Source organism: Carassius auratus, unplaced genomic scaffold (genome assembly GCF_003368295.1).
Source record: "Carassius auratus strain Wakin unplaced genomic scaffold, ASM336829v1 scaf_tig00215163, whole genome shotgun sequence".
NCBI lineage: Eukaryota > Metazoa > Chordata > Actinopteri > Cypriniformes > Cyprinidae > Carassius > Carassius auratus.
The window spans coordinates 314,753-330,320 of record NW_020527959.1 but is presented as its reverse complement, the minus strand read 5'-3'; the positions used below and the strand labels follow the sequence as shown (position 1 = coordinate 330,320).

The following is a 15,568-nucleotide window of genomic DNA, read 5'->3' as shown; positions in this document are numbered from 1 at the left end:
GTACCCATATATCTGATGGGAATCATCTCATTTGTGAAGAAAACATATTTCAGAAATATCATGCTCAAAAAGTGAGACTGGATGCATTTGTTGTTTTTAAGCCCCCAAACACAATTTTTTCCTTTCCTGCTGGCATTCTCAACTCTTTTTAAGATGGATACTGTTCTCCACTCTGACAGAAGCACCAATCCAGCCTAATAAACGTCTGTACGTGTTCGCAATTAAATAAACAATCTATTATTTCTTTTCTCTGTGCCTACAGTGCCGTGTCAGTCACCATATGCTGGGAGAGAGGAGCAGGGAGTCGTATCACGGTGGTAGTGTTTTGGCGTCGTGAGGAGATTCGGGGGGAGCTGGAGCTGAGGGCTCACGGTGCATGTAGCACATCAGATCTCCCTCAATTAATCCAACATTAGGTGCCTGGGATCCACGAGTCAGTGCTTTTGGAAAGCATGTGTGGCTCAAATCTAATTATTCTCTCCCTTCCTTTGAGCCAGAGAGGGTGGAGAGAGATAGAGAGATAGGGAGAGAGAGAGAGAGTGGCCGTCCACGTAGCTATAGGTTTTGTTATGCTGTGATTTCTCTCTCTCTCCCTCGCTCGCCCGCTCACTCCGACCCCCCTTCTACCCCCACCTCCTTCTCTCTCTCACTCATTCTCCATCTCACTCTCTCTCTCTCACACACACACACACACACACACACACACTCCAAACACTCTCTCTCTCCTCCTCTGCCTCTCTCTCTCTCTCTCTCTGTCTGTCTCTCCCTCCCTCAGCTTCACTCGCTCTTGTGCTGTAAGTTCATTTGCTGTGTCAAGCAACAACTGGCTCGGGAGTGGGCATTGGGTTTGATCCTTTTGTCGAGCGTCCCCTCTGCGATGTGTACCGCATCCACCTGCACACCACGGGACTGGCCGCCTGGCTCTCTCTAACGTCGCCGTACCGTCCTGGGTTTATCACGACTGGGCATCCCACCTTGCTGAAACGGGTGGTACAATGAGATGCTGAAGGTTTGACGGGGTAAGTCGCATCCACATGTGGACGTCGCTCCAGTTCTTTTTCATCTTTTTTTTTTTCTTCTCATATATTGATTGTTTTTTTTTGTGTGTGTGTGTCGTTTTATTTTTATTTTTTTGCCATCTTTGACCGTGTGGTCCATCACTCCTCCTGATGCTCGTGTCAAGTGTCTCGTGAAATCACCATATTCATGGGCTCCATTCAATTAAATCGCAATCAGTAGAGGGTCCGGCTCGAAGTGTGTGTTTTTTTCTTTCTTTTAGTGTGGAGTGGAATAGCGCAGTTCGCTTATGGAGAAAGGGAGGAGTGGAGAGCGGTTGAGAATACAAATACGTTCTTATGTTTTGGCTCTAAACTGTTTTTAAAAATGCCATCCTTTTAAACAAAAATGTAATGAGTGAATGGGTTCTTGCATGAAGAGAGTAGAATAAAAAAAGAACATTTAGGGAAAAAAAATCTATATGTAATTCAAGAGGTAAAGAAAGGATGGACCCGGACGAACTTTGGCAAAGACAAACAAACCAAAAAAAAAAAAAAAAAAAAAAAGAAGAGGCATAAAATCCATGCATGGAGGCCATTGATTAACTCCTGGAGTTCTGGGGGGTTTGGAAGAAGGGGATTGTGTGTGTGTGGCTCCAGAAATGGACAGGGAGAGAGTGAGAGCCCTGGGGCTATAGCACTGGGGGAGTGTGCCCTGCGTCTGTGTGTGTGTGTGTGTGTGTGTGAGGTGCGTCTGATGGTTTTGCAGGCTGGGGGTCTGGAGACCGAGCATGTGCCCGTACGGTGGCTTTTGTTGCGTTTGTGCTCGCGTCCAGCTCTCTCCATCTGCCTCCGTTAGGTTCTCCTCCAGTTTCTTGTGCTGCCTTTTCTTTCTCTCTGTTGGGTTTCGAGATGTGTTGATTTCAGCATTGAAAGCTGATTGTGTTTTTCTCATTTTGTGAATGATCAGTGTAAAATAGAGAAATCTATTTGTACGTATACTATAATTCAGTAGATTATTATTCATATGTATAAGTATTTTGTTTAGGTGTCATTTTTGAAAAAAATATACTTTTTGCATGAAATGGAGGAAAACTGAAAGGATGATATAATAACGTTTATATCCTTAAAATGTTATTTTTAATTTGTGACCCTGATTAAAATTGTATTCTATAAATTGAGACAAGGTAATTATAAGGGAATTAGAGTACAATTTTGCATTAAAATGAGATATCTATATATAAAAAAAGGCCTGTTAATAAAAAATAAAAAAGCAAACCTTTTAAATAAAATATAATTTTTGTATAATTATGTTTGTCAGCTGAAAAATCTTTATATGTTAAAATTAGTATGACACCACAATGAAAAAGGAGAAATTGCTAAATGGACTGAATTTTACTTAATATTAGTAACCAAACGTTCAGTATTGATGCATTTAAACATAATCATAACCAGAGCTACTATATAAAGAAATGCATGATACTTTATGTAATAAGATGCGTTTAATATGCATTACAACATGCTACGTTTTTTAAAGGGGTATCTCTCATAGACAAATCACACAATTTAGCCCCCACCCCCTTCTTCTTTTTTTCCCTCCCCCTGTCATCCTCAAGTGGTGTATAGAGGGGGCCCGCCATGCTTCATTTGAGTCCATGCCTCCATATAGAATTCTCCTCATTGTGCTAATGCACTGTTTGGCGATTTTTTTCCCATTTCTATATCATTTAGACCGATGAGATGTGATGAAGTGGACCGTAAAAGCATTTAGATCTTGCGCGTTTGGCTCTGTTTTAACCCCAGCGGTCTGTGTTTTTAGGTGACCCTGCTACTGTGGACTATCATCATCAGAATCATCACAGTGGCAATGGGAGTCAGGACATGGACACTCGCTGGAGGACCTCCGCGGGATCCATGCATCCCAGGTGAGTTTATGCTGTTGGGGGAGGGGGGTGGGCGGATTACCCATAACCCCCTTCCACACACCTCCACCCCATCCCCCGCTCCTTCATTAAATGCACCTTTCCCCCGAGTGGCCCTTTGAGAGCACAGATTGCTGGGAGGAAATAGCACCAAAAAAATCAAAACACACACACTTACCACATTTCTTGAGGCGTTTACTGAACAAAAATGCACTGTTAATTTCTGTTTGCAGACGAGCCGTTGAGAAGCCTTTGCCTTGCGCTACAAAGCATCTTCAATCAATTGTTTTGAAAAGGCCTTTCCGTTTTCCGACGATGGCGGCGGTTCTGTTGTTTCTCTCTGTAAAGGACTCTCTTCGGTGACGGGTATTCTTGGGTGGATAATACGGCTCTCGTTGTTATTGCTTAAGAATACGCGTAGTCGAGGAGAGTCATGTCGGCGGCGACTGCAATGGACTAGAGAGAGCGTTGAATCCAGAAGGCCCACCTGCCTGCACACACACATGCGTTCTCTAACGCCGAGGTTCACGCCCACATCCATTTATTGAGTCAGAGAATCTGCATTTCCTGTTTGTGTGTGATGCTTGTGCTGTTGATTTATCCGGCTACTCCTGCAACACATCTTTTCAGCCAGCGGAAATGAAAAAAAAACTGGCGGTTTTATGATTCGCCGTCCTCACCCCGAAAAGGCTGTATGTTGTAACGTCTCAGGCAGAGTTGTAGATGCAAATGTGTTCGGTTTGTGCCATATATATATATATATATATATATATATTCTTTTCTCAGGACAGCACACACTCTCTTTTTAATGCAAATTGATTTCGAAATGACATTTATCGTACAGGGTTTCCATATGGAGCTCTGGGAGAGATGGAAGGGGGGAAAAGGGATGGAAATGTCCACGAAGCCACTGCGAGCTAAATTTATGCGGATTGTAAAGGAACACACTGCAGATAAACAGTTACCACGGCTTTAGATTGACTGCGGCGTTGCACGCGTATATCATGAATATGTATCAGGCGAGCATATGATGCTGCATTCTAACCTCCATGAAATCCATTTAGGAAACCTAACAGGATCTACTTGACTTATGAAAGCTTATGATCAAATCTTCTAAATATCCATGAGATGGTTTCATGTGGAAAAAGTATTATTTAGCTTTTGCTTTTTATGTAGATGTGTTTTGCATGCTAATAGATTGCATTTCGGACCGGCTGTTGATGTGTTGACGTGGCCGATTTGTAAATCTGCAAACATTTTAATCTGTTCTCCATTATCATTCGGCAGATTTAAGTGATGTATTAGCATTTCAGATAGACTAAAGGCAACAATCAGCCCGCTCTGTCCTTGATCGCTCTGTAATTATCGTTCTTTCGGCTATGTGTTTAAATGAGTAGAGCGAAAAGAGGTGTGGAGGAGGAATAATGTAACGTTTTACCACTAGGGGATCCACACAACTGAAAATCAGATCAGCTTTTTGAGTCTGTTGTTTAGAGATCAACAGATGAAACTATTTTTGAGATCATTTTAAGGTGTTTGGGGTGGATAGGTTCAAAACTGATAGAAATATCTGTTTAGATGAACACTATTAGATTTAGGTTTTGGCTGCTTAAAAATTATGTTTTTTTATTCTTAGCGTGTACATTTAAAATATGTGACATTTATTTGTTCCTTCATTACTTTATGCTCAACAGTGCCTTAGGAGTGACAATTGAGAGAAAGGTCACATGCAACCTTAACAATGATCTTTTATATTATTAGATTAACCTATTTATATATATATATATATATATATATATATATATATATATATATATATATATTTTTTTTTTTTTTTTAACTTAAACATTCTACCCTCTCATAGTTTGTGATGTCTGAAGCATATTGCTAGAATGTCTCTCTGATATCATTTTTAATGATGCTGTTGAGTAAATATCTGGCTGTAAACTCTTCACACAGATTAGCTTCCATCTGTCCGTGGTTTATAAAGAGATGAAATTATTCAGGCCTCTGCAGCTCATCTTCATTTGTTCTTTATTTAAATCATTTTTTTTTTTATGTGCAAATCGATCTTTGTTCCTTCCCCCATTTCATAAATAAAGCTTGATTTAAGTAAAAAGATGATGCATTTGTATATTTTGTCCTTTTATAGGCAAAGAATCAGTTTTAAATGTAGGTCATAAACATGCAAGGCTAAAACAAAAAATGCATTACAAACGATATTAAAAGTATACACCACATACAAACAAATCATGAACAATTAAACAGTGTTGTTACGCTTCAAAAGCATAATGTTGAGATTCATCACTGCAGATTTTCTCTTTCTTTTTGAATATTTATTTTCTTGTTGTTGTCTGATCTTGTGGCAATCGACAGCTTGCAGTTTATTTAGCAAGACAAAATAGAGAAAATAGATGTCTTTCTGGTCATCACACGATTCTTTAGAATAAGAAGCCCTTATTTTCTCTGCTCTAACTTTAATTAATTTGAAAGGATTTGAGATATTGACATGAAGTGGAGCATGTTTGTCAGTATTATTTATTTATTTATTGGTCATTTTGTCCCATCAAAGAGAAACTGAAGTATGAAAGCTTTATAAACATTTAAGGTATGAATTATTCATTTATTCACATGACTATGATCTACTGTTTATACTCTATTCATTCAGTTTATGGAGTATGAATAATTAATTTTTTTCACTTTGTATAATGAATATTTATTCAACTAATTAGTTTACCCAGCTCAAAGGGTTATTTTTTATAGGCTCAGCATTTTTAAGTCTGCTCCTTTATAGGATTTTCTTCATACATGATGTCATGATAGTCTATCATCCCCGGACTTCTCTCAAGACCATAATGCTTTTCACCTCAAATAAGATCAGTGGCATTAATCAATGCATGTGTTTCCTTCAATACAGGAAATGGAAGTTATGTGACTAGTCAAAACTTTTGATACACTTGAATGAATTTGTGATTCTTGTGGGTTTAGAAAGCCTTTTGCTTAACGTATATATAAATATATATGAACATGATTAACATAATTTTTTTGGGGGTTAAAATGGGCCATAAGGTGAAGAAAAAGCAGCCAAAAACTATCCAATTTTGCTTGGAACACAGAGTGTGAAACTGGTTGAGCAAATGAAGGATGAAGTTTTTTAAACATATTTAAACATAAAATTAAATCAGGTAAAAAATAATTTAAATTAAATTAAAATGTATTAATTATTAATCTATTAATAAAAAATAAAAAATTTCAGAGTACACAGCATTGTTTATTAGCAGATCCATGGAGAACCTTTAAAAACCTTGGATCCTTTATATTGCACAAGATGTTCTAAAGGTTCTTTAGATTATTAAAATATTCTTCACACTCAGAAAACTGTGCATGATAGGTTCTGTTGGGAACCAATATTTTTTTTTTCTTTTTTTTTGATTGCATCACTAAAACACCCTTAATTTGGAACCTTTATTTTTATTAGAGCATGTGTTAATTTAGTCTTTAATTACTATTGTTCTAAAGAGTGGAAAATAATTATACAAATTAGTAAGTGTCCAAATTTTTGGCTGGCGGTGTTGCTACGATTTCAAAACATTGTGACGTTTCAGCCTCACAACCTCTCAAACAGACAGACAGCTGTCCTACCTCTGAACCTCAGCATCTCAGGCCTGTTGAGTCTCACAGCATGTCCATTTCTTACGGAGAGCTGACTAAGCCTTGTTACATGAATTACAGTATTTCTCAATACTGTACATGTGAGGCTGGTTATCGTATGTATCGTTTCAAAGATTAATTTCAGGCGGGAGGTGAAGCACGTCGAGCTAGTGAAGTCTAACTGGGAGATAACTTTAATAAGGTTACACTATGGATGGGCTTTAGGTTGGTTTAAATACTGTAGGTGCCTATGAAATCATTGGCTCGCTGATAGAGGCTTAGCAATCTATTTAAAAATCAATTTATTTCCACAGTATCGGAGCTGGTGCAGATTGAACGCCAGAGTGAGATCCTCCACTTCCAAATTCTCAGTGGACACCTCTCGTCCCATTCTGGTGCAATCGCTCTCTCTCTCTCTCTCTTCATCTCCTCCCCTTATCGCTTCTCTCTTCACAAACTCTGGTGACTTATATTCCTCCAAGAGTGTTTGGTAAAAACCCTTTCAGTCGGAAAAATCCCCAACGGTGTCGAGATTACAGACTTTACTAGAAAACACAGTTAAGGGCTTTCACTGACCGTCGGAAATTAAATATTGGAAACAGTATAAAATCCGGTATTTTTATCTTGTTTTATATATTTATATATAATCTATATTTTTGTTTTCTGGTAAAATATCTTAAAATCCTTAAAACCACATATATTTGCTTGAAGCGATATTGCATATTTACACTTTGGCAAACTGTCTAGTTTTTTCTGATTGTTCTAAAGAAAAGAAATTACAAAAGAAAAACAACTTTTATATATACACACACACATGCACACAATTTCAGTGTATATATTTTTTTAAATATCTCTTAAAGGTTGCATTTATTTGATACAAAACAGTAAATAATAATAATAATAATAATAATAATAATATTGTGAAATATTATTACAAATTAAAATACCTGTTTTCTATTTGAATATATTTTATAGTGTATTAAATAAATGTGATGGTGAAGCTGAATTTAGAGTATCATTACTCCAGTCTTCAGTGTCACATGATCCTTCAGAAATATGCTGATTTTCTTCTAAGTTTTAAATATTTTTGTGGAGTTCAAAAGAACAGCATTACATAAAAAATGTGTCTTGACTGTCGGTTTTTATCAATTTACTGCATCCTTGCTGAATAAAAGTCTTTTTTTTATTATTAACTTGTTTTAAGGATATTATGATATTTTGAGGAGATAAGCAAAATGTTAGCTATATTACATAAAAGACAAAGACAAAAACTACTGATGAAGAATATTTCTGCAGTGTGTGTGTGGGCCTGTTCCAGTGCTGAAGAGAGTGATAATTGATTATTTCACCGTGCCGTTCATTCATCTCCCGGCTCACACACAGCTCTGTAAACTCCTGTCTCTCCCCGGACGCACACGTAACGAGGGCCAGGCCTTCTGCTACCACCTGAGCTATCACCTCAGAGAGAGAGAGAGAGAGACTGTGATTAATCAGATCTTCTAAATGCTGGCTACCCCCCAGAGAGGCTCCTTCAGAGTGAAGCTCTTAGGTCCCCACCTCCCGTAAACGCAGGGTGTTCAGTCTTCACGGAGGGCTTCATTGTTAAAAGCAAAGGGAGGGGGAAAAAAAATCACACTTTCATTTTAAGTTCAAGCTGCGCGCAGGAAAACATCTACTGTCTGTTCGCCTCGGTACAAATCCACAGAGCACTGTGTTCAATAACCAGGCTCCGGCACTTGCTCTCTGTCAGCGTACGCGTCAGCGGCACTAGTACTTGTGTTTTGTCCCGTGTTTAATTTAATTGCTTGTAGGTTTGTTTGTTTGTTGCATTCTGTTCTTTCTTAAATGAAGGTCTTTGAATATAATCTTAAGATTTGTCCAAAACAAAAAGCACCGTCACTCCTTTTCAAGACATAAAAAAAAAAACATACATTTCTGTAAGAACAGAATGTTTTCATACTCGCTGTTGTTAAAATAGTATAAAGGATAGATAGATAGATAGATAGATAGATAGATAGATAGATAGATAGATAGATAGATAGATAGATAGATAGATAGATAGATAGATAGATAGATAGATAGATAGATAGATAGATAGATCAAATCAAGATCATGATTATACTTTTCACGAGAACTACTATAAATAGTGCAGAATCCTAAATATTTCTTATTTATTCTACATCATAATGTTTCTTTCACACAGGATTTTGTTGTTGTTGTTGTTGTCCAGGGACAGAAGAACATAATAGAGTTTACAGCTACCTCATGTAACATGATCTTTCATTGATACATATTTAATACAAATACAATTGCTCTTGAATGGTCTCTCCACTATCCCTCTTGCTGCTCTTTGGCTCCTCCGACCGAAGCCAATAATGCATACTGGTGTGTCTTTCACATGCTAAACAGGGGCATCCAGGCACTTGTCCCCAGACTTACTAATCTATCGAGTCCCAAGACACAACCTTTCCTCCACGCTGAATGAATGTGTGAGCAGCAGTACCATCGGCAAACACCAATAGGAGAATATCAAGCATTCTTTGAGGCCATATAAGACCCGCTTTGAAGGTGAAAGAGAGAGGGGCTGAGATTTTTCCCCCTGGTATTTTCAAGGTCCTGCGATAAGCAGCTGACTGTGATATCCGGCTGTCTGTCGGAATGATCTCCACTGGACTCCGAGGTGTTATTCTGAACGTCTGTCCTCCATCTGACCCTGCGAGATCTCGCTCCAGCTGCACTCTTCCCTTTTATCCACGCTTTTAACGTTCTTCTGTCACCTTTTATGTTAGCGCCATTCTCAAATAATTAAAGAACATTTGAATAACTAGGCAATCATGAATGGTAAAACACTCTACTAAAGTGACGGCTGGATGGAAGGACAGACTGATTAGATAGATCATTTAGAGTCATACACAGACAGACAGCGGAGTGTGTCCTGGTCTACTCTACTGTCAAGAGACTGTCATCGTGACTCTTCACTTCAGAATGAACTCTAATGGTAGCCCTCTCTCTCTCTCTCTCTCTCTCTCTCTCTCTCTCTTTGCCTCCACCCTGACCCCTCTTCCTTTCTCTCTCTCTCTCTCTCTCTCTCTCTCTAAATCTATCTCCATTTCCCACTGTTTCTCAGCCTAATCTCTGCAAGTCGGTGCATGAGTCATGCTGTCTGCCCACCCCATCCCTGCGCTGGACAGAGACAGTGGGAAGCACTTAATGATGGCCTTGTTTAGTAATTCATTATTGATGATGCCAGTTTTCTCCGACAGAAGCATTATGGGGGCTCATTTTCCCTCTTCTGAAAGATCACGTGTCCACATTGCCAACTTTGCGTCTGATTTGGTCTTATATATATATATATATATATATATCCGTATATGTATATATATACTTACACACACACTCTTCCTCTGTTATTGCCTGGGGAAAAATTCAGTTCACTGAGCACATGCTAAACTTTTGTGAGCTTTTTGATATATAGATTCCCCCAACATCTAACATAGTATAAAAGGTAGTATAAAATCAGAAAAATATATTTAGGCATTGTTTTCGCCGACATGCTAATAAATGGTTCTGATATACATTAATTGTATTCATTTATTTATAAATATAATTTTATTCATTATTTATAATTTATGGAAGATTTGACTAGTTATCATGTATGAAAGACTAGATACTTGAAATAAACAGAAAATCACTGCTGCTGAAAACACACATTTGTGTAATTGGATTCAAAACCTTTTGGATTGGGATAACTAGCATGTGCGTCAGTGTTCCTTGTTCCATTATAAGTCACAATCACAGCCGAGCACTCTATCATAATAAGAGCATGCCACTCTCTCCCAGGTTAAACAGCAGCAGATGGAGATTGTCTCTGGCTTCGTTTGTGAGCTAAATTAATTAGCAGTCACAGCAGCTGACACATCAGTTTTACACTGACCTGCAATTAAGAATAACACTTCTTTTTGGAGTGTGTATATGGAATGTCCGTTTCATTGACAACAGCCCGTGCTGCTTGATTTGTAATTAAAGTTTCTTTGGTCTCTGAGGCATTATGGGACTAAAGTGTAAACCTCGGGAACCCGTGAAGCTCCCAGACAAATTTTCACATTTATTCCACATAATAACTTTTGAAACTAAATGAGCTGTGTTGCTGTCTGCTGTCTTGACATCCTGAACAAACTTCAAAACGGACTGATTTGAAACACTCTACATTGGCAGTAACTCCATGCGGCACACATAAGAGTCAAATCACACAAAACCTGTGAAATTTTCTTTTTCCTGTGAAATAGGGAAAAACTTTTTTTCTTATGTCAAACTTATTTTAATTTGCAAAAGACGTGTATGTAACGGTTTACAGTACGTCTAGACTGTGTGCTAAAAATGTGCATAAAAAACACATTCTGTGTGAACCAGCCCTGACTCATCTTCAATTTATTACAATAGAATTTTATGTTAGTGCACACAGGTAAGTACATAAAATACTTATGTATTTAGAACTACATTATGTATTTATTAACTACATTACAATTCTTCCGAGGAATACCTCTAGGAAAAAAACTATTCAGAAAAGAAAAGTCTGAATTGTGAGATATAAATTCAAAATTGTGGAAAAAAAAGAATTATGAGATAATATATATATATATATATATATATATATATATATATATATATATATATATATATATATATATATAATAATAAATTATTCCATGGAAAGAAAAAAAAAACAATGAAATGAATTTCGGAGAAAAATAAATGTCAGAATTGCAAGATGTAAACTCATGTAAACGCATGTAAAAGAAATTAAATTGTTATATCTTGGAATTATGTTTAAATTATCTCGTTGTTCTGAGAAGTAAATGTTAGAAACAAAGTCTGGATGATAAGTCACAATTTCCTATATTTTTTTTCCAAATAGTTAGTTAAATAGTATAGTTAGGCTGTAATCGGCATTTCTATACTCTTTAAAATATATATATATATTTTTTTTTTCACCAAGCTTCCTGCAGTTCATTCTGGGATTGCATTATTTATCCGTACAGTTTTGCCTTATATGGCATTCTATTCAAAAGCTTGAATTTCCAAGTGCAACAAAACGGCACTTCCAACTTGGAAATTTGGAAAGATTAGGAAAAATAAACGTTCACACATTAATCACTTTTAAGCAAAAAATGCATAAAAAATCGAACTTACACGAACTGTTCATTAAACATGCAAAACAATAAAAAAATGTACATAATCTTTCAAGGACAATAGAATAATACCGAAATAAAGTACCTTTAAAGTATCTCAAAATGCTGTTTAGAAAGGCAGCTCTCTAGGTTTTGGAGCACAGGCTGACATGACAGCTTCATAAAAGGACTAAGCTTGACTGAAATGCTTTCTTGTGTCTTTTGTCACCAAAACCCACAGAATGCACTGGGGCAAGGGAGTGAGGTGATAAGCACGAGGCAAAGATGCATTTGCTCTGCAGCAGTGTCCACGGTGCAAATGTTGCAGGTTATTTCCGTGAAGTTTCATCATGATGCTGGGACACTGGTAATCTGCGCTTCTCTCCGGAGTGTGTTTGCTTTGGCAAGGGAACACTTCAGCAAGCGTGTGTCTCTGTGTGTGTGCATAAATTAATATTTTTTGATGCTATTAAAATAGTGCTGCATTGGTCTGTAGATGATAGTAATTTGATGTTTGTGTTAATGGATTTGACATCAAATACCATTTCGATATGGATCTGTTACAAGGTGAACAAACAGAAAATTCTATTTTGTGTTCATTTGTTTGCATACAATGTATTTGTTTCAGTATGATGTGTGTGCTAAAGTCCATAAATACAGTGTTAATGTAAAATCATTCACAGTTAGTGAGGAATAAACAAGCGTGAAGTTAATTTGTGAAGTATGAAAGTGTCAGGAATGTAAAACAGGCCCAAGCCACGTTGTACTCACCTTGTTGATTGTTTATTAGATGCCACATTCATTTACAGCACGCTCTGGGATTCCACAACGACTCCTGATTCCTAAAAAAAACACACTTTTATAACCACCAATACATCCTGATTGACCTCCATGGTAAATATTAAAAATAAAATGTTTTGTGGTTATATTCAATAATCTGTTAACAAACAGAAGTAAGCACTAAGCATGTAACTCACACAAAAAGCACACGCAAATGCTTGACACGTACATTTTACTTCAGTGTATTTAACTTCAACAAAGTATTCTCATTTTAGAATAACATTTAATACATTCTAAAACATAATTACTTAATGACATTTCATAAAAACATAACATGCCCATTGTTTTTTGTTTTTGTTGTGTTCTGCTCACAGAGGTTCAGCTTCTGCTGCGTTGCTTCCTGGACCCTTAGGATCTCTCGCATGATCGCCGCGTTTTTAGAAATTTAGTTAAAAAATGTTAACATTTTAGTCTTGCTTTATAATCATGCATGCAAATTAGATTGCCCATACAGTACACTAAATTGTGAATCACAACTGTAATAAAAATAAATAAAAGGATAATATGTAAATGCATTTTCCCCAAGTGGGGTCAGTTTTAAATTAGCCTATATTTATGCTCTCATTACACATGTACTATATATATATATATATATATATATATATATATATATATATATATATATATATATATATATATATATATATATATATATATATATATATATATATATATATATATAGTTTTTTATGTATTTGTGGGCACACACACACACACACACACACACACATAATTAAGTAGGCTAATCTTTGACATTAAAAGTTGAATTTTTTGATAAGTGTTTGCATTGGCACACTTGTGTAGAGTAGCGTATCTCGTACCCTTAAGCTAACCTAACTCTGCCTTGTTTTTCAGAATTGTTCATGCTGTTGATTTCAAACCGTTATTTGGCTATCCTTGGATTCTCACACAGCCCAGCAAGAGCTCATGCCTCCCTCCTAAAGACTTTAAGGCTTCCAGCTGTCATTACTTTCTCTAAAACCAAGCAATGGACCATTGTGAGCTAAGCCAGCACTAACTGGTATTTTCGGACGGGGGAAGCTCTGAGTAGCCACTGAACGAGGGCAAACCTTTCCAAAAACACAGAGGATGTTCTTGTTTTGTATTGAATCCTGAATCTATTGTTTGATCTAATTATTCAGCCTCCAAGGCCCTTTTATCCAGGCACTGCTGATGAAACCGTAGCGAAAGAGGAGGCAGAGTGTGTCTCCTGGTTGTTTGAGACAGGACCTCCATAGCACAGAAGAAGAGAGAGAGATAAAGAGTGAGTGATAGAAAGAGAGTGAATAAAAGAGTACTGAGTGATTCAGTCACATTCAGCCCAGGCATTATCTAGCCAACAATAAAAGATTACATCATATCAGCTGGCATAATTTCTTCGAGGTCTTTTATTGATTCTTTGAAAGGCGAGTGCAGCTGTTGAACGTTTACAAAGGAAAGCCAATTGCATGCATGGGATCACGTTTTATAGGCACATAGAAATGATTTGACGATTCAGCTTTCATTCGGAGGACGATCAAAACTTTCATGTGGCTTTGTAACAGGTACACAACACTCCCAATTATGTTTAATTCCTCTTTGCATACAAGATGAGCCAGCACATTTCTAAACTGAGAACAAAAAAATTGACAAAACAAAAGAGTGAGAAATTATATTACAATTTATTGTTATACTCTCATCAGTTGCAGATACAAATTTAAAGTAAAAGTATTTTAATTTTACAAAACTATCTGTTAAATAAATATTGGCTTTATCGGCACTTAGTGTCACTTAATGCCAAATAGACAGTTGGGTTGAGTGGCCATACGTGCCCTTTTTCCCAGACACAAAGCGGCCAGGATTTCTATGTTGCCAAAAATTTTCAGGTTTTGGCTTTGTTTTCTTGTTTTCAAACTTGCTGAAGGTAATGATCGTAAACTAGCTTGACCAATAACATGCAGGCATTGTACACAATCGACCAATCATGGTGCGTGGAAGGTGGGATCTACAGAGAATGGTCAAAGCGATGCGCAGGCCAATCATTGTTGATATAAAAGCTCCGTGAGAAAGAGCAGATGACTCATTATACTATCGAATCGCTCTAGCTGTACTTTAATGTAATAACAATGAGCAGTCTGTGCAGCACAAACAAAGCCCAAACCTAGTTGTTTTAGGCAATATAGAAACCCTGGCCAGGACATGCCTGGGAAAAAGGGGACGTATATGGTCACCCTATTGGGTACTAGTAGTTCGCTGTGAAGTCTAAAATCGAGGGTGCAGTGGTGCAAAGAGGGTGCTATTGAGCATTCGTCTTATATACACTAGTAATATGGAAAAACGGACAGCCTAAAGTGTGGTCACATTAGCAAAATTTAGCAGGCAAAAAATTCCACTGTCCATTGTAAATAATGTAACCATGCATGAAGCACTGCTCACTCAGAAGTCACTAATTGCAAATACTGTTAGTGCCACTAGTGGCCTAAAATGACACATTTCACCTTTAAACCTGAATTTTAAATAAACTGTTTTAAACTGAAATTGCATTGTGTAACAGGTTAAACCCATCAAAGTCCCTGACCAGTAAGAACAAGGTGGGCGGAGCTACTGAGGAGTTTATTTCAGAGTGACTTAGGACAAGGGGTCTCACACTCTGGACTGCACAAATCAAGGTAATTGTGATTGGTTCAAACCAGGGGTCAATGAATGATTACGCCACTGAAGAGCAACATCTGTTCTCTGCCAGCTGTCGAAAGATCACTTTGATAACATTTAATTATGCATAGGGTCACTGGACCAATTAGATTACTGCTCAGTTACTCCAGAAAATGGAATTGATAAGAGAGGACGAAAACATTAATGATTTTGCGAGATTGTTAGTAGGTGTGGAGAGATTTATGACCTTGCAGGGATTTTTATCTGTTTTTGTTCTGTCGCTGTCAATTCTGTTGCACTGCTGAAGCTTCTGTCAGGAAAACAAATTCCTCGTATGTGTAAACATACAGTACCTGGCAAT

General features: G+C 37.2%; 1 long non-coding RNA gene across 1 annotated transcript; it reads left to right on the top strand.

Moving 5' to 3' along the window:
- The first annotated feature begins 712 nt into the window (after positions 1-712).
- Positions 713-4,645, top strand: LOC113093837 (uncharacterized). Its single transcript, XR_003287912.1, has 3 exons — positions 713-1,019; positions 2,815-2,920; positions 3,151-4,645. It is a non-coding gene; the product is annotated as an uncharacterized LOC113093837 (long non-coding RNA).
- Positions 4,646-15,568: the final 10,923 nt, after the last annotated feature.